At 41.7% G+C, this 26126-nt stretch overlaps 1 pseudogene; it reads left to right on the top strand.

The window, feature by feature from the left end:
- Positions 1 to 1078: 1078 nt before the first annotated feature.
- On the top strand, positions 1079 to 1976 carry Slc25a5-ps4 (solute carrier family 25 member 5, pseudogene 4; annotated as a pseudogene).
- The last annotated feature ends 24150 nt before the right edge of the window (positions 1977 to 26126 follow it).

Genomic DNA, 26126 nt, shown 5'->3' with positions numbered 1-26126 from the left:
CTAATAACAGGCCGAACTTGAGACCCATACCATGGGTAAGCACCAACCGCTGACACTATTAATGATACTTTGTTATGCTTGTAGACAGGAATGTTATCCTCTGAGAGGTTCCTCCCAGCAGATATTCACCAGCAAACAGTGGATGGAGCGTGGGCACTCTTATGGAAGAATAGAAGAAGAATTGCAGGCCCCAAAGTGGATAGGAACTCCACAGGAAGAACAACAGAGTCAAGTAACCTTCACCCTTGGGCTTCTCAGAGTCTGACCCACCAATCAAAGAACATACATGGGCTGGACCTAGGCCTCCACGCACATACGTAGCAGATGTGCAGCTTGAACTTCATGAAAGTCTCTAACAACTGGAGCAGGGGCTGTCCTGAAAGTTGTTGCCTGTGCATGGGGTATGTTCTTCTAGCTGGGCTCCCTTGCCTGGCCTCAGTGGGAGAGGATGGGCCTAGCCTCACAGAGACTTGAAGTGCCAGGGTAGGGGGGATAGCCAGGGATAGCCTCTCATAGCAGGATCATTTTCAACAGAATGGATAAAAATCACTTGTTGTGTAACAGCATCATGAGACAACAGAAAGTACTCTACGATTTAATTCAATCTTGGAACATATGAGTTATGATTATTGTTGTTCACAATGTTTAGGATATAAAGTTATCCTCATAGGATTAAAAATGACCCCTGAACATCATTTACAAACACAGATATAAGGAGTGTCAAGGGGTTGGAAGGATGCCTTTGTGATTAAGAGTACTCCCTGCTTTTGCAGAGGACACAGGTCACCAGTACCCATAGCAGGAGGCGCATGGCCACTTGAACATCTGTTCTGAGGTATCTGGCATCCTCTTCTGGCCTCTGCAGGCATCAGCATGCATGTGGCGCACATACACATGCAGGCACATACAGATAAATTTTTAAAACTCAATTTAAAAGGAAAATACTTATCCAATATGAAGACAAAGTAAAGCATATAAATCTTAATTTAAAAGGAACATGGCCCCAGAGTCTGGGAGTCAAAGCCGGTTGTCAACCCAGTACTGTCCTGCACTCGCCTGCCTCTTCTTTTTTGCTTTCAACATGACAGATGCTGCTGTGTCCTTCGCCAAGGACTTCTTGGCTGGTGGAGTGGCCGCGGCCAACTCCAAGACAGCGGTAGCACCCATTGAGCGGGTCAAGCTGCTGGTGGTGCAGCACGCCAGCAAGCAAATCACGGCAGATAAGCATTATAGACTGTGTGGTTCGTATCCCCAAGGAACAGGGAGTCCTGTCCTTCTGGCGTGGCAACCTGGCCAATGTCATCAGATACTTCCCCACCCAGGCTCTCAACTTCGCCTTCAAAGATAAATACAAGCAGATCCTTTTGGGTGGTGTGGACAAAAGGACCCAGCTTTGGCAGTACTTTGCAGGGAACCTGGCATCAGGCGGTGCTGCTGGGGCCACATCCTTGTGCTTTGTGTACCCTCTTGATTTTGTCCGTACCCGTCTAGCAGCTGATGTGTGCAAAGCTGAAGCTGAAAGGGAATTCAAAGGCCTTGGTGACTGCCTGGTTAAGATCTACAAATCTGATGGGATTAAGGGCCTGTACCAAGGCTTTAATGTGTCAGTACAGGACATTATTATCTACCGAGCTGCCTACTTCGGTATCTATGACACTGCAAAGGGAATGCTCCCAGATCCCAAAAATACTCACGTCTTCATCAGCTGGATGATTGCAGTCTGTCACTGCTGTTGCTGGCCTGACTTCCTATCCTTTTGACACGGTTCGCCGTCGTATGATGATGCAGTCTGGACGCAAAGGAACTGATATCACGTATAAAGGGACGCTTGACTGCTGGCAGAAGATCGCTCGAGATGAGGAAGCAAGGCTTTTTGCAAGGGTGCATGGTCTAACGTTCTCAGAGGCATGGATGGTGCCTTTGTGCTTGTGTTGTATGATGAGATCAAGAAGTACACATAATTATGTCCTAGGTGTTCTCCCCAAGAATAGGAATGTTGTATAACAGACCATATTCTTGAACATTCTGGACAGATTCTCTGGGCTTGTCTGTTTTATCAATGGCAACTATTTACCAGTTGAAAAGTGGGAAGCAATAATATTCATCTGATCAGTTTTCTCTTAAAGCCATTTCCATAATGACAATAATGATGGGACTCAATTATATTTTTTATTTCAGTCACTCCTGATAATAAAAAATTGAAGAAATAAAAAATAAAATAAAAGGAACACGGCATCAATAGTAATCTTTCTGATCTAAGGACACGAGGGACAGAAACCATACCAAAATTAGAGTCCTAATCTGTAAAAGAAGTTACCCCCATACAAGTCACATTAAACTAAGACCAAATAAAGAAAAGCAAGTTCAATTTTTCCTTCCAAACTCACTTTTATTGAGTGGGATAAGGGAAGGGAACACTCAGGTTTAAATATAGTCCCTTTTCTGTCTTACCCTTCCTTGTCTTGCTTTCCAGCGGATAAACTGATTTTGCTCCAATCCAACTCGTGTTTGAAGTGATGTCCTAGTTTGAATCCTTAAATAAAAATTTCTCAGCAAGTTGATATAATTTCCTTATTAAAAAATGGGAGAACATTTAAGTGTACTCCCTTATCCCACACCTTAATTGAAAATATTATAGAGGCAGTTGCAAAGGGTTAAAAACTGTCACTGTATTTGTTTGACTGGAAAACATTAGTAAGTAGGTGACTGTGAGTGCCTGATAACATTGAAGTTTTGAGAAACAACTTGCCAGTCATGATGATGATGTTGAAGATAGTGAGCTAGAAAAAAGTTTCCCCCTTCGAACATTAAAAACATATATTTATTTTTAATCTGAATTTTATAATTTTATGAAAAAGAAATGCCCAAACATTTTAATTATATTTGAATATAGAAGGACATCAAGTGAACACACTGTTTATAAGGATGTAAAATAGAAAGAGAATCGCTTTGAAAAGATTAGAAAGGCTCCACTGTTAAAAAAAGAAAACAAAACAACAAACAAAAGCAAACCAGAACTGTGACTACTCCGTTCTCTTGAAGTACATTTTAATGAATTTCCAAGTTCATGCCTTCCAGCAAAGCGTTATTAAAATATATTAAATTAGTCCAGGGTTTCTGAACCTTTAGTGTTTTTAATGTGTTTCAGTTTTTCATAAGCCAGATCTATCAACATGCTGAGTTCCTTGTGGCTCGCCAAAGAACTTTATATCCTAAAATAATGATCATAGCATTTTCAGGCTTGTGTTTCTAATCCAGAAATGTTATGGCAAACTCGCTCATTTTTGAAATTCCCATGACCAACTAATTAATACCTTACTTTATAAAGCTTAGTTTGCTAGAAAGTTCCTCATGAGAATTGAGTACGGCAGCACGTGTCTATCATCTCGGCACTCAGAAAGTCGGGTAGAAGGATCTGAAGTTTGAGGTCATCTTCAGTGACATAGGGAGCCACAGCCATCTGGGGTTAGAGACACTTTCTCAACAGCTAAGAATCCTTTCTGATGTATCACAGGAACGGGCTAGGAGTGGGGCTTGAAACTCAGTTGTGGAGGGCTTGTCCAGACTAGAGTGTGTGGTAGACTGTGCAACCATTCTCTTCCCAGCTCAGGAGGTTACCTAGACACCCATTAGACACACTTGATAGGAGTTTTATGTTAGAAGTGGTGCACAGTGTTCTCCCAAGAGAAATGGCTTAATTAAACATTTTTTTAAATTTATTTGATATTTAATAATAATTCTTTGGTTTCCGGGCAAACATCCCCCTCCCCGCTCCCCTTCCTTATGGGTGTTCCCCTCCCAACCCTCCCCCCATTGCCGCCCTCCCCCCAACAGTCTAGTTCACTGGGGGTTCAGTCTTAGCAGGACCCAGGGCTTCCCCTTCCACTGGTGCTCTTACTAGGATATTCATTGCTACCTATGAGGTCAGAGTCCAGGGTCAGTCCATGTATAGTCTTTAGGTAGTGGCTTAGTCCCTGGAAGCTCTGGTTGCTTGGCATTGTTGTACATATGGGGTCTCGAGCCCCTTCAAGCTCTTCCAGTTCTTTCTCTGATTCCTTCAACGGGGGTCCTATTCTCAGTTCAGTGGTTTGCTGCTGGCATTCGCCTCTGTATTTGCTGTATTCTGGCTGTGTCTCTCAGGAGCGATCTACATCTGGCTCCTGTCGGTCTGCACTTCTTTGCTTCATCCATCTTGTCTAATTGGGTGGCTGTATATGTATGGGCCACATGTGGGGCAGGCTCTGAATGGGTGTTCCTTCAGTCTCTGTTTTAATCTTTGCCTCTCTATGCCCTGCCAAGGGTATTCTTGTTCCCCTTTTAGAGAAGGAGTGAAGCATTCACATTTTGATCATCCGTCTTGAGTTTCATTTGTTCTAGGCATCTAGGGTAATTCAAGCGTTTGGGCTAATAGCCACTTATCAGTCAGTGCATACCATGTATGTCTTTCTGTGATTGGGTTAGCTCACTCAGGATGATATTTTCCAGTTCCAACCATTTGCCTACGAATTTCATAAAGCCATTGTTTTTGATAGCTGAGTAATATTCCATTGTGTAGATGTACCACATTTTCTGTATCCATCCCTCTGTTGAAGGGCATCTGGGTTCTTTCCAGCTTCTGGCTATTATAAATAAGGCTGCGATGAACATAGTGGAGCACGTGTCTTTTTTATATGTTGGGGCATCTTTTGGGTATATGCCCAAAAGAGGTATAGCTGGATCCTCAGGGAGTTCAATGTCCAATTTTCTGAGGAACCTCCAGACTGATTTCCAGAATGGTTTTACCAGTCTGCAATCCCACCAACAATGGAGGAGTGTTCCTCTTTCTCCACATCCTCGCCAGCATCTGCTGTCACCTGAGTTTTTGATCTTAGCCATTCTCACTGGTGTGAGGTGAAATCTCAGGGTTGTTTTGATTTGCATTTCCCTTATGACTAAAGATGTTGAACATTTCTTTAGGTGTTTCTCAGCCATTCGGCATTCCTCAGCTGTGAATTCTTTGTTTAGCTCTGAACCCCATTTTTAATAGGGTTATTTGTCTCCCTGCGGTCTAACTTCTTGAGTTCTTTGTATATTTTGGATATAAGGCCTCTATCTGTTGTAGGATTGGTAAAGATCTTTTCCCAATCTGTTGTTTGCCGTTTTGTCCTAACCACAGTGTCCTTTGCCTTACAGAAGCTTTGCAGTTTTATGAGATCCCATTTGTCGATTCTTGATCTTAGAGCATAAGCCATTGGTGTTTTGTTCAGGAAATTTTTTCCAGTGCCCATGTGTTCCAGATGCTTCCCTCGTTTTTCTTCTATTAGTTTGAGTGTATCAGGTTTGATGTGGAGGTCCTTGATCCACTTGGACTTAAGCTTTGTACAGGGTGATAAGCATGGATGGATCTGCATTCTTCTACATGTTGACCTCCAGTTGAACCAGCACCATTTGCTGAAAATGCTATCTTTTTTCCGTTGGATGGTTTTGGCTCCTTTGTCAAAAATCAAGTGATCATAGGTGTGTGGGTTCATTTCTGGGTCTTCAATTCTATTCCATTGGTCTATCTGTCTGTCTCTGTACCAATACCATACAGTTTTTATCACTATTGCTCTGTAATACTGCTTGAGTTCAGGGATAGTGATTCCCCCTGAAGTCCTTTTATTGTTGAGGATAGTTTTAGCTATCCTGGGTTTTTTGTTATTCCAGATGAATTTGCAAATTGTTCTGTCTAACTCTTTGAAGAATTGGATTGGTATTTTGATGGGGATTGCATTGAATCTGTAGATCGCTTTTGGTAAAATGGCCATTTTTACTATATTAATCCTGCCAATCCATGAGCATGGGAGATCTTTCCATCTTCTGAGGTCTTCTTCAATTTCTTTCTTCAGTGTCTTGAAGTTCTTATTGTACAGATCTTTTACTTGCTTGGTTAAAGTCATACCGAGGTACTTTATATTATTTGGGTCTATTATGTGGGCATTCTTCCTTGATTTTTATTGAAGACCAGTTTTAGGCCGTGGTGGTCCGATAGCACGCATGGGATTATTTCTATCTTTCTGTACCTGTTGAGGCCCGTTTTTTGACCAATTATATGGTCAATTTTGGAGAAAGTACCATGAGGAGCTGAGAAGAAGGTATATCCTTTTACTTTAGGATAGAATGTTCTATAAATATCCGTTAAGTCCATTTGGCTCATGACTTCTCTTAGTCTGTCTACATCTCTGTTTAATTTCTGTTTCCATGATCTGTCCATTGATGAGAGTGGGGTGTTGAAATCTCCCACTATTATTGTGTGAGGTGCAATGTGTGTTTTGAGCTTTAGTAAGGTTTCTTTTACGTATGTAGGTGCCCTTGTATTTGGGGCATAGATATTTAGGATTGAGAGTTCATCTTGGTGGATTTTTCCTTTGATGAATATGAAGTGTCCTTCCTTATCTTTTTTGATGACTTTTAGTTGAAAATTGATTTTATTTGATATTAGAATGGCTACTCCAGCTTGCTTCTTCTGACCATTTGCTTGGAAAGTTGTTTTCCAGCCTTTCACTCTGAGGTAGTGTCTGTCTTTGTCTCTCAGGTGTGTTTCCTGAAGGCAGCAGAATGCAGGGTCCTCGTTGCGTATCCAGTTTGTTAATCTATGTCTTTTTATTGGGGAGTTGAGGCCATTGATGTTGAGAGATATTAAGGAATAGTGATTATTGCTTCCTGTTATATTCATATTTGGATGTGAGGTTATGTTTGTGTGCTTTTCTTCTCTTTGTTTTGTTGCCAAGACGATTAGTTTCTTGCTTCTTCTAGGGTATAGCTTGCCTCCTTATGTTGGGCTTTACCCTTTATTATCCTTTGTAGTGATGGATTTGTAGAAAGATATTGTGTAAATTTGGTTTTGTCATGGAATATCTTGGTTTCTCCATCTATGTTAATTGAGAGTTTTGCAGGATACAGTAACCTGGGCTGGCATTTGTGTTCTCTTAGGGTCTGTACGACATCTGTCCAGGATCTTCTGGCCCTCATAGTTGCTGGCGAAAAGTCTGGTGTGATTCTGATAGGTCTGCCTTTATATGTTACTTGACCTTTTTCCCTTACTGCTTTTAATATTCTTTCTTTATTTTGTGCATTTGGTGTTTTGACTATTATGTGATGGGAGGTGTTTCTTTTCTGGTCCAATCTATTTGGAGTTCTGTAGGCTTCTTGTATGCGTATGGGTATCTCTTTTTTTAGGTTAGGGAAGTTTTCTTCTATGATTTTGTTGAAGATATTTACTGGTCCTTTGAGCTGGGAGTCTTCACTCTCTTCTATACCTATTATCCTTAGGTTTGATCTTCTCATTGAGTCCTGGATTTCTTGTATGTTTTGGACCAGTAGCTTTTTCTGCTTTACATTATCTTTGACAGTTGAGTCAATGATTTCTATGGAATCTTCTGCTCCCGAGATTCTCTCTTCCATCTTTTGTATTCTGTTGGTGAAGCTTGTATCTACAGCTCTTGTCTCTTCTTTTGATTTTCTATATCCAGGGTTGTTTCCATGTGTTCTTTCTTGATTGCTTCTATTTCCATTTTCAATTCCTTCAACTGTTTGATTGTGTTTTCCTGGAATTCTTTCAGGGATTTTTGTGTCTCCTCTCTATGGGTTTCTACTTGTTTATTTATGTTTTCCTGGAATTCTTTCAGGCATTTTTGCGATTCCTCTCTGTAGGCTTCTACTTGTTCTCTAAGGGAGTTCTTCACGTCTTTCTTGAAGTCCTCCAGCATCATTATCAAATATGATTTTGAAACTAGATCTTGCTTTTCTGGTGTGTTTGGATATTCCATGTTTATTTTGGTGGGAGAATTGGGCTCCGATGATGCCATGTAGTCTTGGTTTCTGTTGCTTGGGTTCCTGCGCTTGCCTCTCGCCATCAGATTATCTCTAGTGTTACTTTGTTCTGCTATTTCTGACAGTGGCTAGACTGTCCTATAAGCCTGTGTGTCAGGAGTGCTGTAGACCTGTTTTCCTGTTTTCTTTCAGCCAGTTATGGGGACAGAGTGTTCTGCTTTCGGGCGTGTAGTTTTTCCTCTCTACAGGTCTTCAGCTGTTCCTGTGGGCCTGTGTCTTGAGTTCACCAGGCAGGTCACTTGCAGCAGAAAAGTTGGTCTTACCTGTGGTCCCAAGGCTCACGTTTGCTCGCGGGGTGCTGCCCACGAGCTCTCTGTGGCGGCAGCAACCAGGAAGATATGCGCCGCCATTTCCGGGAGCTTCCGTGCACTAGGGTTCCAGATGGCGTTTGATGTTTTCCTCTGGCGTCCGAGATGTGTGTGCAGAGTGCAGTCTCTTCTGGTTTCCCAGGCGTGTCTGCCTCTCTGAACGTTTAGCTCTCCCTCCCACGGGATTTGGGTGCAGAGAACTGTTTATCCGGTCTGTTTCCTTCAGGTTCTGGCGGTGTCTCAGGCGCAGGGGTCCTGCCGCTCCTGGGCCCTCCACTACGGGAACCCAGAGGCCTTATACAGTTTCCTCTTGGGCCAGGGATGTGGGCAGGGGTGGGCAGTGTTGGTGGTCTCTTCCGCTCTGCAGCCTCAGGAGTGCCCACCTGACCAGGCGGTGAGGTCTCTCTCCCACGGGGTTTGGGAGCAGAGAGCTGCTGCGGGCCGGGATCTGCAACTGTGGGACTTCCGGTAAAACCTTAAACATTTTTTTTAATGTACATGCCCTGTCCCATCTCCTCAAAAGTTTTTGTGTTGATTATTAGTGTGTGCATTTGTGTGTATGTGTGTGTGTGCATGTGCGTGTGTGTGTGTGTGTGTGTGTGTAGGGAGATGTGTTTGGATGTGTGTGTGTATGCACATGTGTGTAGGGAGATTTGTGTGTGTGTGGTGTACACATGTGTGTGTATGTGTAGGGAGATGTGTGTGTGATGTACATGTGTGTGTGTGTAGGGAGATGTGTGTGTATGTGTATGCACATGTGCATGTGTGCATATGTGTGTGTGTAGGGAGATGTGTGTGTATGTGTGTGTGTATGCACATGTGTGTAGGGAGATTTGTGTGTGTGTGGTGTACACATGTGTGTGTGTGTGTGTGTAGGGAGATGTGTGTGTATGTGTGTGTGTATGCACATGTGTGTAGTGAGATTTGTGTGTGTGTGGTGTACACATGTGTGTGTATTTGTAGGGAGATATGTGTGTGTGATGTACATGTGTGTGTGTGTGTAGGGAGATGTGTGTGTATGTGTGTGTGTATGCACATGTGTGTAGGGAGATTTGTGTGTGTGTGGTGTACACATGTGTGTGTATGTGTAGGGAGATTTGTGTGTGTGATGTACATGTGTGTGTGTGTGTGTAGGGAGATGTGTGTGTATGTGTATGCACATGTGCATGTGTGCATATGTGTGTGTGTAGGGAGATGTGTGTGTATGTGTGTGTATGCACTTGTGTGTAGGGATATTTGCATGTGTGTGGTGTACACATGTGTGTGTGTGTGTGTGTGTTTGTCTGTGTGTGCTTATGTGGAGGCCTAGATTTGTAATTCAAGTGTCTTTCTATCACCCTCCACTGTGAGAGATTTGATCTCTCACTGACTCAACTCACAAACTGGCTAGACTAGACGGCCAGTGAGGCCCCCGGGATTTTCCTGTCTCTGCCTTCTGCATTTCAGGATCATGTCATCATGTATAGCTTTTAGTTTGTTTTTATTTTTAATAATTCTATGAGACCTTAATACAATGTGTTTTGAGCATGTTAACCCCCACTCCTTACTCAATTCCTTCCAGATTTACCCCATGCCTCCCATCTTTGTGTCCTTATTTTTAATATAACCCACTAAGTCCATTTCTGTTGTGCATATACTCATGGGGTGGGGGCCATCACCTAGATCATGGTTGACCTACTAGGGACCATATCTTTAAAGAAAATCTCTCTTCCCCGGGAGCCACCATCTGCCTATAGTTCCTCAGTGAAGGATGGGGACTTTTAAAACTGGGTTCTCCTACATGGCCACAGGTACATGGACTGATTTTTTTTGTCCCCTTAGCCTTGTGTCTAATGAAAATAAAGTGACTGTTGGCAACAAGTCAGAGAATTGCTTTCTTTTTCTTTATGAGGTGAGAGTTTGCTATATAGTCCATACTGGGTTTAACCTTGCTACCCTCAGCTTCCTGAGTGCTGAGATTACATTGTGTACCACCGTGCCTGTCCAGTGAGGTGCTTTTTAAAAAATTAATAATGGCTGCTTTGGAAGTTTTGATTTTTTTTTCGGAGCTGAGGACGGAACCCAGGGCTTTGTGCTTGCTAGGCAAGCGCTCTACCACTGAGCTAAATCCCCAACCCCGGAAGTTTTGATTTTGAATGTGGAAGAAAAACATTCCACAATTCTAGTAGGGTACATCGATTTCTAGGCACTTTCCAAAATGTGACTTTAATAAAATCCTCATGTTATTAAGAACTTTGGAGTCACATAAGAACAGATTATTTTATACTGCATCCATGGATTAATAATCTCCTTCAGTTCATATCTAAATATCTCAATTTCCTTTACAAGTTTTTGTGTTCCTGATTTTCATTGCAAAAATGTTTGTTGCATGTGTCTCTTTCTCATATGTGAGGGTTTCCTAAGATCTATCAGGTGGTGGTGAAAAAAGTCTGAACATATTTGAAAGCAAATGTGTACTTCGATGTTGCAAGGAAAATTTTACATTGATATCTTTCTTCAGTGACATTTTATAATTAATCAAAGTTACCTCATAACCATATAAAATTAACTTGTAATGAACATCTACAACCTCTGAGCTATTAACACTGCCTTCCCAGTCTTCTCTTCATTAGTTAACAGCAAAATGTCTTTGATGATTTTTGTATTCTTGGGGAACACTTTTAAAAAGAAGACTCTAAATATACAAGAGACCATGTAGGTGGGAACTCATTTATACAAGACAGGTACAAATTGCTGAAAATTTATGCACTAAACCTGAGACAGAAATGCACTTAAGTAATATGGTACTTTACTTTTTAATAATCAGTAAACCTAAATGATACTATGTAACACATGCTTCTTGAAGAATAAGTTTAACATTACATAATATTTGAGAAACTCATGTTTATATAACACATTGATTTAGATGTTTAATGGATAAGCAACCAACATTTAAAAGGAATTAAAAGATATTATTCATGTTATCCAAATCCTACAATAAGCATCATTACATCAGCCATATTTGTTTGATTACTTTACTTCTTTTGAGACAGTTTCTTGTATAGCTCAGGCTGGTCACTATGTCTTGCTACAGCTAAGAACTCCTAACTCCTTTCCTGCTACCCTCAAGTGCCCAGATTACACACTGCCACAGCTGAATTTAGTTTATGATTTTAATATTCTTTGAAGTATCATGTCAATCTAAAGGAGGACAGTGTTTTGATCTCTCTATTAACTGAAATGATAACTATAAAGTGAGCCTTAGGCATTCATACTTCCAGTATTTCTATCAAGATTCCTTGAGCATTTTTACATCTGAAAGGTATTTGAGGCAGCTGAACCAAGTAACAAAATATTTTTTCAAGTTTTATCTGGAGTCCCTGGAACTGAAATTACAGATGGTTGGTGCTGGGAACCAAACCCAGGTCCTCTGCAAGAACAGCAAATGCTCTCAACCTCTGAGCCATCTCTCCAGTCCCACAAAAATCTCTTATGGGAATCAAGTTGTTTCTGTCTATTACTTAAGAAACAGCAGATTAAATAATAGCATTATGTTTATTCTTTGGCTTTCAGATTCTGGTCACTATTCCTATGGGTTATTTTTAGTGCCCTATATTTATGAGATTAGAGGAAATGTGCTTACACATTTTTTCCAAACCAATTTCTTGTGGATTCACTGTAGCCAATGTAAGGGATGATTTTATGGAAATTATGTATTAATAGGTAATAGTAATCCTATACATAAAGACTCACAGTGGATATGTCAGAGGAAGTGGCTGACAGAGTCTGTGGCTCGAGCAGCAATATGGCATTATCCAGAGTCATTGAAATGCATGCATATTTCCCCAAATGACAGCAGATGCCCTCTGTGCCTGGTCTTTACACATTAGCACATATCCCCTTGTATCTCAGTAAAAATGAAATGCATTAACATTTGATAAAAGGATTCTACATGAAATACATTCAATTCCACAATTGTTTCATATATATGAAAAATACCAAAATTACACATGATCAGACCAAGAGAAAAATAATAAAAAAAAGTAATTTCAACACTCATTTTATGGATGTTGGGGAGCCACATATGAAGTCTGACTATGGTGTGGTTTTCAATTGCATTCTTGGTTGATTTTGAGTTGTCAACTAGAATTAATACCAAGGGCTAGAGAGATGGCCCTACTGGTGACAGCATTGTTGTTCTTCTGAGGACCTGTGTTTAGCTCACTCTCTGTTTAGTTCATAGTATCTCTGAAGGGACTCTAGCCAGCTGGAGTGTGGTGAGCATGGCTCCAGCAGGAGCTTGCCCTTTTCTCCCAGTCCCCCTGCCTTGCTAAAAACCATTAGAGAATGTTCCCAAAGCTAGCCACAATGTCTAGTCCCTTATTTGGCCATATCTTCCTCCTGATGCTGACTACCAAGGTCCAGCTATCAAAGTACTGAAGTCCAGCCATCAAAAGCCCCATTTGACCACTCTAATTAACATGCCCAATCAAAATTAAATACTTCATCCTAACACTAGGTTTCTCACTGTATTTTTATAAACTGCCATTTTCCTATGTGTCACGTGTCTCTCTCCCCTCTATCCAAAAGCAGTCCTCTGTCCCCAGTCCCCCTTCTCCCTTGTTCTCTTCTCCTCCCTGTCTGCTATCGCTTGTCCTTGTCACTTATTCTTGTCCTCTCTCCCTTTGTGGCAAAATCTCCTTTGTGCTGAGAATTTGGTCTTGGGGATCCTGAGCCAATAGTTTTCCTTTCAATCTACATTGGGTGGCTTACAACCACCTGTGACTCTTACTATAAGAGCTCAGACCCTGGCTTCTTGCTTCCCTGATCACCTGTGTATGCATGGCATAGGCAGATACAGACACAAAAGTAAAAAATGAAAGCAAAAAATGTTTAACGTTGACTTACACATGTAAACCACATTTAATCATTGGTCTAGGCTTTGTTTTATAGCTCAGCAAAACCATTTCTACATTGGAGTATTAAATTTATCTTTTTAAAAGAATGAGCATAATAGTCTTCTCCAACATTTTAAGAGTCTATGAAAATTGTCCTTTAGATTCTGCTGTGCCTCTTCTAAGTTCAGAAACAATGTAACAAGATGGTTGAGAAAGTAGTCCTATGACCTTCTTTAGCCACAAGAATACAGAAAACTTGAACACAGACTTCTCAACTTGAAAAAATTTAAGAAGGTAATTGTGACATCTCAGCCCTTTACATTATGGATTGGGTTGTATTTTGCACATCTCTTAAAGTTGTATCAAGTTTCACTCTTGTGAAGCACACTGGAGTTCAAAAGACACTGCTATATAATCCATTTTACTATAACTAAGATAGGTCCACCAAGTATACAGTATAGAAGGTGTGTGTGATACATGCACCATGGGTGGGTTGGTGTCCCCTTACCTCCACTGGAAGTCCTGCCTGGCAACAGGAGGTGGCCACTTCAGTCTCCATATCACCAACTGCTAGGAGTCTCAGCTAGGGTCACCCCCTATAGACTCCCAGGCCCTGTCCCAGGTCTCTGGCTTGTCCCAAAGATGCCACTCTCAGCAATGTCTGCTCTCTTTCCCAGCCCTCTCTTTCCCCACCTGGCCTGTCCATACCTGGTCCCCACCCCCATTCCCCTCAACATCCCCTTTCCCACCCAGTTTCTCCCTCCCTCCATTTCCATGTCTATTTCCCTTTCTGAGTGAGATTCAAACACCATCCCTTGGGCTTTCCGTGTTCCTTAGATTCTGGGGTCTATAGATTGTAGCATGGTTATCCTACACGTCATGGCTGATATCCTCTTATAAATGAGTACACACCATGCATGTCCTTTTGGGTCTGGGTTACCTCACTCAGGATGACATTTTCTACTTCCATCCATTTGCCTGCAGAATTCATGATTTCCTTGTTTTTAATAGCTGAGTACCCTTCCATTAAGAACCATACTTTCTTAATCCATTTTTTAGTTGAGGGACATTTAGGCCACTTCCAGTTTCTGGTTATTATGAATAAAGCTGCTATGGACACAGTTGAGCAAGTGTCCTTGTGGGATGGTAGGACATCTTTTGGGTATATGTCCAGGGTGGTATACCTGGGTCTTGAGGTAGAACTATTCCCAATTTTCTGAGAAACCACTGAATTAATTTTTCAAAGTTGTACAAGTTTGCACTCCCAGCATTGGAGAAGCGTCTTCCTTGCTCCACATTCTCACCAATATGTGAGGAGTTCATTCTGGCAGGAGTGAGATGGAGTGTCAGAGGTTCTCTGCTTTGAATTTCCCTGATGACTAAGGACACTGAATGTTTCTTTAAGTGTTTCTTGGCCTTCAGTGATTCCTCTGTTAAGAATTTTCTTCTCTGTTAAGAATTTAGCTTTGTACCCCATTTTAAAAATTGTTTATTTAGCTTGTTTGTGTCTAATTTCTTGAGTTCTTTATATATTTGGAGTATTAGTCCTCCTTCAGAGGTAGGGTTGTTGAATATTCTTTGACCCCAAATTTGTCCTGCCTGCAAGATATGCAGGGCTAAAGATGGAGCAGAGATTGAGGGAATGGCCAACCAGTGACTCGTCCAACTTGAGATCCACACCATGAGAGAGAGCCCACTCCTGACACTATTAATGATATTCTGCTATACTTGCAGATGAGAGCCTGTCTTCTGAGAGATTTCATTCAGCAGCTGATGGAAACAGATACAGAGACCCATAGCCAAACGTTAGGAGGAGCTTTGGGCATCTTGTGGAAGAGTGGGTGGAAGGATTGAGGGAGCCAGAGGGGTCAAGGACACCACAGGAACATCTAACGGTTAACTAATCTGGGTCCATGGGTACTCACAGAGACTAAAACACTAATCAAAGAGCATTCATGGACTAGACCCAGGCTTCCTAAACATACATAGCAAATGCACAACTTGGTCTTCATTTTGTTCCTTTAAATGTGGAGTGGGGACTGTCTCTGACTCTGTCGCTTGCCTTTGGATCCCTTTCCTCTAGCTGGGCTGCCTTGTCTGGCCTCAGTGGGAGAGGATGCACTTAGTCCTGCTGAGACTGATGTGCCAGGGCGGGTTGGTGGTTGGTATTTATGGAGGGCTTCCTTTATCCGAGGAGAAGGGGAGGGGTAATGTGGGTAGGGAGTTGTAAGGGTGGGACTGGGAGGAGTGGAGAAAGTAATGCATTCATTTTACACACTGTGATTGGTATGTACAGGGAATAGATTCAATAATGAAAAACAAAACACACACACACACACACACACACACACACACACACACATGAATTGTGTGCATGTCAGGTTTCTAAGATGAGCAGCTTTTCCTAATTTCCAAGGTTTCCCCCAAGAGATTCAGAGGTTAGCATATTTGTTTCAAAGTACTTAATATAACCCAATTTCCAAACAGGCTTTTGGAAGCAACTATGCATTTTACAGGGTTTAAAATGAAATTTTCCATGTAATGAGGTAACACGACTCTTGTTGATTTGCAAAGTAATCCCAAGGTGACTAGAAGACTTAAGAAAACTCTAAAACCAAGAACATTATCATGCTTCATTTAATGAACTCACCTTTAATACTCCTGCACAAAGCAGTAATGCCACCAATTCCCCAGTCTCTACACTATGCAAAATGAAATATCTTAAGACTACCCATTTTCATTAACATGCATATCTACTACCCCACGTTTTTTCCATTCCATGATGTAATTTGTCAACATGCCAAGATGCTACTCAGTTTAGCCTACAACTGCTTTGAGACTTTTGTAAGTACATAACATAGCCGATGTTAAGTATTTTGAAATTTCTAACGCTTTAAATCAGCATGCATAGTTCTCTACATGTAATGATGATGCACCACTATAGCCAACATAGGAAGAAAAGTAATTCATTCATCACATGATAGCAGCAGTACCATGATCACACACAATGACGTTTCAAGTCTCTGTGCCTGTGTGTCTAATGTGCTATCAGAGGTTAACCTTATTTATATGTTAATCTCAGGTGTCAGTGTGATTGAGTGCCAGTGTTTTTCATTAATTTTAGCTGTCCAAGATGTCACATACTTTTTCAATCTGGAGGACTAACATGTCTCTATCATGTATCTGGTAGACTTTCAGTAACTTAGAATGTGTAGTTCCAATGTGTTCTAACACAAACAAGGGAGGAATTCTTTAAGAAATTTCTCGCATATCTGAGAGGGAATTTTTCATATACAAGTTTGCCAAGAAAAAGGCAGTGGTACATAAACCCCCTTTCTAAGTGTATTTCCACACAAAAATATAATTACTATGTTCTTGTATGGTGTTTATTTAAACAAGAAGTGATTAAATAGGTGTGTGAACACCAGAACATTATATGGATTGAGCTATTTTATAAGTGAAGTTAAACCTTAGAATTTGGAAAAGGCTAATAAAATATTTGGAAAGTGGCATCCTGGCAACACACTGCCCTGACTTCTGCCATGGCGTTCCCACTGGGAAACAGCACCTGTGCCTTACATGGGTGGCTTAGCAGTAAAACCGTGCTTGGTTTACTCTTCATAGAAATAACACGAGTGCAAACACAATGCAGGAACACAGCGTGGCTTCATTTGCAGACTGAGAATCTGACAGCCTCTGGAATCTACTTACCGTTCAAATGAAAGAGTAAACAGGTAGTTTAGTGGATTTTAGGAAATTCTAGGTCTCTTGGTCTAGCAAAAGCTAATTCTTGGTGGATGCTGTTAAACCATATGTGTCTGCGTTTAGCTGTCATCTTATTGTGATATTCCCTGGACAAGTACCACTGTCTTCAAAGTACTGCTGAATGTGGACCTTACAGAAGATAAGGAGACATCTTGTCCCTGTAGTTGGCCTGATCAGGTACTCTGGAGAAAAACAGCAGGTAATATCAGGATTGAACAATTATTTTTTCTTTTCATTTTGGGTGAGCCATACATGCATGTGGAGGTCAGAGGACACCTTGATGGGGTCAGGATTGGAATCCTTCACCACGAGTTTCTTTGGGGATAACTATTTGTGATTAGACAGCACTAGAGTGTTGTGGTAAATATTAAAAAAGGAAGTGGGACACCAAGCATCATGTCATGCTACCTCCTATTACTCTCTGTCTCCAGCGGTCTCTCTGCCTCCGTGTATAGCCCCACCTTGAAGCTCACTTCTCTCTGGCCCCAGCAGTGGCCTCTCTCTTGCAACTCTCTGCTGTGAACTCTGCTCACATTCCCAGCATCACCCCCTGTGGTTATTGTCACAATTCCCAGTATCCCTGTAAAGTCAAAACTCTAGAAGCTTGTAATTTATCAATCAGATTTATATCAATAAATTCTCACCCCACAAAATGTCCACACAATAAACTCAGAGCCAATTGATATTGATATGAACTGCCCACCTAGATAAGACAAATTTTCCTATAATAACCCATCTCTTATAAGATATTCATAGCTACCTATGGCTATTAAAGCCACACGGGGGTGGGTCTTCCTTCTCCTCCTCCGTCTTTGTTTCTTCTTCCTTCCTCCCAGTCTCTCCTCTTTCTAAAGCTCTGTGCACGCCTTACTTTTTCACTGACCAATCACAGGCCTTGCCTCATGCCTGCCCTCACCTGCATATAGACATCAATCTACATTAGGGGAATACTAAGTAGATGACTCTCTGCTCCAGAAGCTAGAGTGCTGATCTCAGTAATACATCTAGAGGCAGGGGCACTAATGTCTCCATTTGTTGTGACATCACTCCTTTGGTCATCCTGTTGTTTTCTATCCAGTGGCCATACCAGCGATCGGTGGCAACTGGCACACTGGCCTTTAAACACAGTAAAGTGAAAGAGCGCATGTGTAACTTTGGGCAGGTAACTTGGTCTCCATGCTTTAGTCTCCATGCGTCCACGAACCCACATCTCCCCCTCGGCAGCACTGACAGTGCTCACATAGAAAGCTAAGTAAACTTACCTAACATCTCACAGTTAGTAACAAGCAGAGCAAACAGCCAAAGAAAATACACCCAAACTGAACTCCAAACATTCTGCACTGATTTGTACATGCTACTGCCTTTCACTGTATCAAACGCTAACAAAGCTAGTGTCCTTCTGGGACTCAGTCCACAACAAACATTCCTAGTCATGGGTAACAGTATATTAAAAAAAATTTATAGCACAGTGTTCTATGTAATTGGAAGCAACCCAATTGTCCAAATACTGTGGAACAGTGTGTGTGTGTGTGTGTATGTGTGTGTGTGTGTGTGTGTGTGTGTGTTTGTATGTATGTGTGTGTGTATTCTTAACAGTTGATAGTATTAAAAATGGTTAGATAAATAGAATCAATTGGACAGTTGCCTCCATTACTATTACTCTACTCTTAAGTGATAATGATAAGATGTTTTTAACATTAAAAGCTGCAAGGCCTGGAGTGAAAGAAAAGACAATAGCAATGCTAACTTCAAGGCATGGAACTATATAAACTATCAAGCAGAATAAGACTTAAGGAATCTGAGATTGCAGCTCTGCAGATTATCAGTAAAGTAAAGCATACATCTAAGTCTAAAGTATCAATTTTATTTATATCCAGGGTTTTTGAAGGCTCATAAATTGCTGAAATCATCAGAAAGGGGAGTGGAGGATGAGGAATTAAAACATGGTGGGAATGCCGAAAGACTGGGGAGGAGTTTGACATCCCATTATGTCTTTTTTTTTTTTTTTTTTTTTTTTTTTTTTTTTTTATTAACTTGAGTATTTCTTATATACATTTCGAGTGTTATTCCCTTTCCCGGTTTCCGGGCAAACATCCCCCTCCCCCCTCCCCTTCCTTATGGGTGTTCCCCTCCCAACCCTCCCCCCATTGCCGCCCTCCCCCCATAGACTAGTTCACTGTGGGTTCAGTCTTAGCAGGACCCAGGGCTTCCCCTTCCACTGGTGCTCTTACTAGGATATTCATTGCTACCTATGGGGTCAGAGTCCAGGGTCAGTCCATGTATAGTCTTTAGGTAGTGGCTTAGTCCCTGGAAGCTCTGGTTGCTTGGCATTGTTGTACTTTTGGGGTCTCGAGCCCCTTCAAGCTCTTCCAGTTCTTTCTCTGATTCCTTCAATAGGGGACCTATTCTCAGTTCAGTGGTTTGCTGCTGGCATTTGCCTCAATATTTGCTGTATTCTGGCTGTGTCTCTCAGGAGCGATCTACATCCGGCTCCTGTCGGTCTGCACTTCTTTGCTTCATCCATCTTGTCTAATTGGGTGGCTGTATATGTATGGGCCACATGTGGGGCAGGCTCTGAATGGGTGTTCCTTCAGTCTCTGTTTTAATCTTTGCCTCTCCCTTCCCTGCCAAGGGTATTCTTTTTCCTCATTTAAAGAAGGAGTGAAGCATTCACATTTTGATCATCCGTCTTGAGTTTCGTTTGTTCTAGGGATCTAGGGTAATTCAAGCATTTGGGCTAATAGCCACTTATCAATGAGTGCATACCATGTATGTCTTTCTGTGATTGGGTTAGCTCACTCAGGATGATATTTTCCAGTTCCAACCATTTGCCTACGAATTTCATAAACTCTTTGTTTTTGATAGCTGAGTAATATTCCATTGTGTAGATGTACCACATTTTCTGTGTCCATTCCTCTGTTGAAGGGCATCTGGGTTCTTTCCAGCTTCTGGCTATTATAAATAAGGCTGCGATGAACATAGTGGAGCACGTGTCTCTTTTATATGTTGAGGCATCTTTTGGGTATATGCCCAAGAGAGGTATAGCTGGATCCTCAGGCAGTTCAATGTCCAATTTTCTGAGGAACCTCCAGACTGATTTCCAGAATGGTTTTACCAGTCTGCAATCCCACCAACAATGGAGGAGTGTTCCTCTTTCTCCACATCCTCGCCAGCATCTGCTGTCACCTGAGTTTTTGATCTTAGCCAATCGCACTGGTGTGAGGTGAAATCTCAGGGTTGTTTTGATTTGCATTTCCCTTATGACTAAAGATGTTGAACATTTCTTTAGGTGTTTCTCAGCCATTCGGCATTCCTCAGCTGTGAATTCTTTGTTTAGCTCTGAACCCCATTTTTTAATAGGGTTATTTGTTTCCCTGCGGTCTAACTTCTTGAGTTCTTTGTATATTTTGGAAATAAGGCCTCTATCTGTTGTAGGATTGGTAAAGATCTTTTCCCAATCTGTTGGTTGCCGTTTTGTCCTAACCACAGTGTCCTTTGCCTTACAGAAGCTTTGCAGTTTTATGAGATCCCATTTGTCGATTCTTGATCTTAGAGCATAAGCCATTGGTGTTTTGTTCAGGAAATTTTTTCCAGTGCCCATGTGTTCCAGATGCTTCCCTAGTTTTTCTTCTATTAGTTTGAGTGTGTCTGGTTTGATGTGGAGGTCCTTGATCCACTTGGACTTAAGCTTTGTACAGGGTGATAAGGATGGATCGATCTGCATTCTTCTACATGTTGCCCTCCAGTTGAACCAGCACCATTTGCTGAAAATACTATCTTTTTTCCATTGGATGGTTTTGGCTCCTTTGTCAAAAATCAAGTGACCATAGGTGTGTGGGTTCATTTCTGGGTCTTCAATTCTATTCCATTGGTCTATCTGTCTGTCTCTGTACCAATACCATGCAGTTTTTATCACTATTGCTCTGTAATACTGCTTGAGTTCAGGGATAGTGATTCCCCCTGAAGTCCTTTTATTGTTGAGGATAGCTTTAGCTATCCTAGGTTTTTTGTTATTCCAGATGAATTTGCAAATTGTTCTGTCTAACTCTTTGAAGAATTGGATTGGTATTTTGATGGGGATTGCATTGAATCTGTAGATTGCTTTTGGTAAAATGGCCATTTTTACCATATTAATCCTGCCAATCCATGAGCATGGGAGATCTTTCCATCTTCTGAGGTTTTCTTCAATTTCTTTCCTCAGTGTCTTGAAGTTCTTATTGTACAGATCTTTTACTTGCTTGGTTAAAGTCACACCGAGGTACTTTATATTATTTGGGTCTATTATGAAGGGTGTCGTTTCCCTAATTTCTTTCTCGGCTTGTTTCTCTTTTGTATAGAGGAAGGCAACTGATTTATTTGAGTTAATTTTATACCCAGCCACTTTGCTGAAGTTGTTTATCAGCTTTAGTAGTTCTCTGGTGGAACTTTTGGGATCACTTAAATATACTATCATGTCATCTGCAAATAGTGATATTTTGACCTCTTCTTTTCCGATCTGTATCCCTTTGATCTCCTTTTGTTGTCTGATTGCTCTGGCTAGAACTTCAAGAACTATATTGAATAAGTAGGGAGAGAGTGGGCAGCCTTGTCTAGTCCCTGATTTTAGTGGGATTGCTTCAAGTTTCTCTCCATTTAGTTTAATGTTAGCAACTGGTTTGCTGTATATGGCTTTTACTCTGTTTAGGTATGGGCCTTGAATTCCTATTCTTTCCAGGACTTTTATCATGAAGGGGTGTTGAATTTTGTCAAATGCTTTCTCAGCATCTAATGAAATGATCATGTGGTTCTGTTCTTTCAGTTTGTTTATATAATGGATCACGTTGATGGTTTTCCGTATATTAAACCATCCCTGCATGCCTGGGATGAAGCCTACTTGATCATGGTGGATGATTGTTTTGATGTGCTCTTGAATTCGGTTTGCTAGAATTTTATTGAGTATTTTTGCGTCGATATTCATAAGGGAAATTGGTCTGAAGTTCTCTTTCTTTGTTGTGTCTTTGTGTGGTTTAGGTATAAGAGTAATTGTGGCTTCATAGAAGGAATTCGGTAGGGCTCCATCTGTTTCAATTTTGTGGAATAGTTTGGATAATATTGGTATGAGGTCTTCTATGAAGGTTTGATAGAATTCTGCACTAAACCCGTCTGGACCTGGGCTCTTTTTGGTTGGGAGACCTTTAATGACTGCTTCTATTTCCTTAGGAGTTATGGGGTTGTTTAACTGGTTTATCTGTTCCTGATTTAACTTCGATACCTGGTATCTGTCTAGGAAATTGTCCATTTCCTGAAGATTTTCAAATTTTGTTGAATATAGGTTTTTATAGTAAGATCTGATGATTTTTTGAATTTCCTCCGAATCTGTAGTTATGTCTCCCTTTTCATTTCTGATTTTGTTAATTTGGACACACTCTCTGTGTCCTCTCGTTAGTCTGGCTAAGGGTTTATCTATCTTGTTGATTTTCTCAAAGAACCAACTTTTGGTTCTGTTGATTCTTTCTATGGTCCTTTTTGTTTCTACTTGGTTGATTTCAGCTCTGAGTTTGATTATTTCCTGCCTTCTACTCCTCCTGGGTGTATTTGCTTCTTTTTGTTCTAGAGCTTTTAGGTGTGCTGTCAAGCTGCTGACATATGCTCTTTCCTGTTTCTTTCTGCAGGCACTCAGCGCTATGAGTTTTCCTCTTAGCACAGCTTTCATTGTGTCCCATAAGTTTGAGTATGTTGTATCTTCATTTTCATTAAATTCTAAAAAGTTTTTAATTTCTTTCTTTATTTCTTCCTTGACCAGGTTATCATTGAGTAGAGCATTGTTCAATTTCCACGTATATGTGGGCATTCTTCCCTTATTGTTATTGAAGACCAGTTTTAGGCCGTGGTGGTCCGATAGCACGCATGGGATTATTTCTATCTTTCTGTACCTGTTGAGGCCCGTTTTTTGACCAATTATATGGTCAATTTTGGAGAAAGTACCATGAGGAGCTGAGAAGAAGGTATATCCTTTTGCTTTAGGATAGAATGTTCTATAAATATCCGTTAAGTCCATTTGGCTCATGACTTCTCTTAGTCTGTCTACATCACTGTTTAATTTCTGTTTCCGTGATCTGTCCATTGATGAGAGTGGGGTGTTGAAATCTCCCACTATTATTGTGTGAGGTGCAATGTGTGTTTTGAGCTTTAGTAAGGTTTCTTTTACATATGTAGGTGCCCTTGTATTTGGGGCATAGATATTTAGGATTGAGAGTTCATCTTGGTTGATTTTTCCTTTGATGAATATGAAGTGTCCTTCCTTATCTTTTTTGATGACTTTTAGTTGGAAATTGATTTTATTTGATATTAGAATGGCTACTCCAGCTTGCTTCTTCTGACCATTTGCTTGGAAAGTTGTTTTCCAGCCTTTCACTCTGAGGTAGTGTCTGTCTTTGTCTCTGAGGTGTGTTTCCTGTAGGCAGCAGAATGCAGGGTCCTCGTTGCGTATCCAGTTTGTTAATCTATGTCTTTTTATTGGGGAGTTGAGGCCATTGATATTGAGAGATATTAAGGAATAGTGATTATTGCTTCCCGTTATATTCATATTTGATGTGAGGTTATGTTTGTGTGCTTTCATTCTCTTTGTTTTGTTGCCAAGACGATTAGTTTCTTGCTTCTTCTAGGGTATAGCTTGCCTCCTTATGTTGGGCTTTACCATTTATTATCCTTTGTAGTGCTGGATTTGTAGAAAGATATTGTGTAAATTTGGTTTTGTCATGGAATATCTTGGTTTCTCCATCAATGTTAATTGAGAGTTTTGCTGGATACAGTAATCTGGGCTGGCATTTGTGTTCTCTTAGGGTCTGTATAACATCAGTCCAGGATCTTCTGGCCTTCATAGTTTCTGGCGAGAAGTCTGGTGTGATTCTGATAGGTCTCCCTTTATATGTTACTTGACCTTTTTCCCTTACTGCTTTTAATATTCTTTCTTTATTTTGTGCGTTTGGTGTTTTGACAATTATGTGACGGGAGGTGTTTCTTTTCTGGTCCAATCTATTTGGAGTTCTGTAGGCTTCCTGTATGTCTATGGGTATCTCTTTTTTTAGGTTAGGGAAGTTTTCTTCTATGATTTTGTTGAAGATATTTACTGGTCCTTTGAGCTGGGAGTCTTCACTCTCTTCTATACCTATTATCCTTAGGTTTGATCTTCTCATTGAGTCCTGGATTTCCTGTATGTTTTGGACCAGTAGCTTTTTCCGCTTTACATTATCTTTGACAGTTGAGTCAATGATTTCTATGGAATCTTCTGCTCCTGAGATTCTCTCTTCCATCTCTTGTATTCTGTTGGTGAAGCTTGTATCTACAGCTCCTTGTCTCTTCTTTTGGTTTTCTATATCCAGGGTTGTTTCCATGTGTTCTTTCTTGATTGCTTCTATTTCCATTTTTAATTCCTTCAACTGTTTGATTGTGTTTTCCTGGAATTCTTTCAGGGATTTTTGCGATTCCTCTCTGTAGGCTTTTACTTGTTTATTAATGTTTTCCTGTGCTTCCCTAAGTGTGTTCAGGTCTTTCCTGAAGTCCTCCAGCATCATGATCAAATATGATTTTGAAACTAGATCTTGCTTTTCTGGTGTGTTTGGATATTCCATGTTTGTTTTGGTGGGAGAATTGGGCTCGGATGATGGCATGTAGTCTTGGTTTCTGTTGCTTGGGTTCCTGCGCTTGCCTCTCGCCATCAGATTATCTCTAGTGTTACTTTGTTCTGCTATTTCTGACAGTGGCTAGACTGTCCTATAAGCCTGTGTGTCAGGAGTGCTGTAGACCTGTTTTCCTCTCTTTCAGTCAGTTATGGGGACAGAGTGTTCTGCTTTCGGGCGTGTAGTTTTTCCTCTCTACAGGTCTTCAGCTGTTCCTGTGGGCCTGTGTCTTGAGTTCACCAGGCAGCTTTCTTGCAGCAGAAAATTTGGCCTTACCTGTGGTCCCGAGGCTCAGGTTTGCTCGTGGGGTGCTGTCCAGGGGCTCTCTGCAGCGGCAGCAACCAGGAAGACCTGTGCCGCCGTTTCCGGGAGCTTCAGTGCACCAGGGTTCCAGATGGTCTTTGGCTTTTTCCTCTGGCGTCCGAGATGTGTGTGTAGAGAGCAGTCTCATTTGGTTTCCCAGGCTTGTCTGCCTCTCTGAAGGTTCAGCTCTCCCTCCCACGGGATTTGGGTGCAGAGAACTGTTTATCCGGTCTGTTTCCTTCTGGTTCTGGTGGTGTCTTAGGCACAGGGGTCCTGCCGCTCCTGGGCCCTCCCCCACGGGAGCCCAGAGGCCTTATACAGTTTCCTCTTGGGCCAGGGATGTGGGCAGGGGTGAGCAGTGTTGGTGGTCTCTTCCGCTCTGCAGCCTCAGGAGTGCCCACCTGACCAGGCGGTTGGGTCTCTCTCTCACCGGGTCTGGGAGCAGAGAGCTGCTGTGGGCCGGGATCCGCGGGTGTGGGACTTCCGGTAAACACAGAACGTGCCCGGTTCTAGAGAAATTCTGCTTCCGTGTGTCCCAAGCTCACCAGGCAGCTTTCTTGCAGCAGAAAATTTGGTCTTACCTGTGGTCTCGAGGCTCAAGTTCGCTCGTGGGGTGCTGCCCAGGGGCTCTCTGCAGCAGCAGCAACCAGGAAGACCTGTGCCGCCCCTTCCGGGAGCTTCAGTGCACCAGGGTTCCAGATGGTCTTTGGCTTTTTCCTCTGGCGTCCGAGATGTGTGTGCAGGGAGCAGTCTCTTCTGGTTTCCCAGGCCTGTCTGCCTCTCTGAAGGTTTAGCTCTCCCTCCCACGGGATTTGGGTGCAGAGAACTGTTTATCCGGTCTGTTTCCTTCAGGGTCCGGCGGTGTCTCCCATTATGTCTTTTATAGGTTTACACAACCCAGGGGTTATTCATGCCTTTCCCAGTCCAAGCAAAACCCAGGAAATTTGTTCCTGAGGTTAAGGTACATGCTCCCTGGGCTGGGTGAATTCAGCGTCTCAGAGGCTGTGCTTGTCCTGTAGCACATGGTGTGCTTGGTCACTCACTCTTCCTTGAAAGTAGTTTGCCAGATGACTTCCACATAGTGCTCTCTTTTCTCTACCTTCTTTATAGGGATGCCCTCCTTGGTCTTCTTTATTGGGCTCCTCATCTTCCCAACCTTTAAACACCAGAGGACCAGGGATTGAATCCTGGAGCATTTCTCCATCTCCATCAGTCCATAGGCAATTCAACCTAATGACTTCTATCCGATATTCATGCGTGGTTTATTTACTATTGCCTCTAGGGCTTAGGAGTCCTTTTCATGCACAGATAGTCAGTAAACAGTGTGAGTGGGCCAAACCAGAAGTAAGACGTGAGGGCATTTT

The sequence above is a fragment of the Rattus norvegicus genome, chromosome 15 (assembly GCF_021556685.1).
Source record: "Rattus norvegicus strain SHRSP/BbbUtx chromosome 15, alternate assembly SHRSP_T2T, whole genome shotgun sequence".
NCBI classification, from domain to species: Eukaryota; Metazoa; Chordata; class Mammalia; order Rodentia; family Muridae; genus Rattus; species Rattus norvegicus.
The sequence above is the reverse complement of the archived record's forward strand: the minus strand, read 5'-3'. Positions and strand labels throughout refer to the sequence as shown.